This window comes from Odontomachus brunneus, unplaced genomic scaffold, assembly GCF_010583005.1.
Source record: "Odontomachus brunneus isolate Ranch 3 - 2012 unplaced genomic scaffold, Obru_v1 Obru_scaffold_185, whole genome shotgun sequence".
NCBI classification, from domain to species: Eukaryota; Metazoa; Arthropoda; class Insecta; order Hymenoptera; family Formicidae; genus Odontomachus; species Odontomachus brunneus.
The window spans coordinates 99,187-101,019 of NW_022639635.1; the positions used below are offsets into that span (position 1 = coordinate 99,187).

The 1,833-nt window shown below is 39.4% G+C and overlaps 1 protein-coding gene across 1 annotated transcript in view; it reads right to left on the reverse strand.

Moving 5' to 3' along the window:
• Positions 1–1,833, reverse strand: part of LOC116851666 (tachykinin-like peptides receptor 99D) — a 372,095-nt gene that overhangs the window by 64,595 nt on the left and 305,667 nt on the right. The window lies entirely within an intron of this gene.

Here is a 1,833-nt window from a genome sequence, read left to right on the forward strand (position 1 = left end):
CCCATATAACAGTAACCGCATTGATCCGAAAGTGATATCTTTGCTGGTCTGACCTCAAGCTTCTAAGGGTTGAAACGCTGAAACTGTCCATTTTTTGACATTTTGCCTGAGGAAATATTTGTTCAGTGACTCAAAAAATACAACATATTAAAAATTCAGCCATTTTCACCGGGGCCCAAAATCACGTGGTTTAGTGCGGGGTCCTTTTAACAGATGAAACATTAATAACATACGATAATGTTGAAGAAGTACCAAAGAAATAGCATAAAAGCAAACTTCTAGAATCAGATAATAAATTAACGTTAGAAAAAGAGAAGACAGGAAAACAGGCAGACATTAATGTTGTCAAAGAGAAAGACCGTGACAATAGACCATCTACATCAAAATATATAGATAAATCTGCAGAAAATAAATACTCTGATAGCAGTAATTATGTAAATATTGAATTATGCAATATTTTTTATATTTATTATGTATAGGGTCAATAACTATTGCCATCTTGCGAGTTTTCGAAGCAAAAAACAAAAGTGAATTTAAGATTTTCGACATTACTTCTCCTAGAAATAACCACCATAAGAAACTTCTTTTCTAAGTAGAATAGTATTAAACATCTAAAAATCACCTTTCTTGCTTCGAAGATATTCAAAGTGACAATAATTATTGACTTGCTCTGCATTATATAAGGTGTAGTAAAAAGAAATCCATTATTTTTGCATAAAATTGAAGGCTTTATTTAGCATAGTTAGAATGATCCGATTTAGGTCAAATATGCAATTTTGTTCGATAACTTGTTGCCATTTTGAAGGTAATTCCATTATGCTTCTCTCATAGAAACCCTTGTCCCTATTGGCAAAAAACTGGGACAGTCGATTTTCACAAGCTTCTCTTGAGGCGAATTTTTTACCAGCAAAATCATTTGCCATAGACAGGAACAGGTGGTAATCACTTGGTGCCAGGTCCGGACTATAAGGTGGATGCATAAGAACCTCTCAACCAAGCTTCCGGAGCTTCTGGCGAGTCACTATCGATGTGTGTGGCCTGGCGTTGTCCTGATGGAACACAATTCCTCTCCTATTGGCCAAAGTTGGCCGCTTCTGGGCGATTGATTCCTTCAGACGGTCCAATTGTTGACAGTATAAGTCCGAATTAAGAGTTTGGCCGTAGGGGAGCAGCTCATAGTGGATGATTCCCTGCCAATCCCACCAAACACACAGCAAAGCCTTCTTGACCGTCAATCCTGGCTTGGCCACCGTTTACGCCGGCTCACCGCGTTTCGACTACGACAGTTTTCGCTTGACGTTGTCGTAAGTGACTCACTTTTCATCACCAGTCACCATCCGCTGCAGAAATAGGTCGATTTTGTTTCGATTCAGCAGCGATTCGCAGATGGAAATTCGGTCCATGAGGTTTTTTTTTGCGTTAACTCGTGTGGCACCCATACATCGAGCTTCTTTTTGTATCCAGCCTTATTCAAGTAGTTCAAACGGTTTTTTGTGCAATGTTTAGCTCCTGGGCAATCGAAACAGTGCTTACATGACGGTCGGGCTCGACGATTTCCATTATTTTATCGACATTTTCGACAATTGGCCTTCCAGAGCGTGGTGCATCTTTGACATCAAAATTACCGGAACGGAATCGACGAAACCAAAATTGCGCGTGATTGGCTGTTACAGTATCAGGACCATAAACACTATTCACATTTTTCAGCCGTCTAGATTGCGTTTTCGCCTTTATCGAAGAAAAACTGTAAAATATGGCGTATTTTCTCTTTGCTGGTGTCCATCTTTGACGCGCGCTCAAACAATACTGAGTCAAACAATCACAAAACTGTCT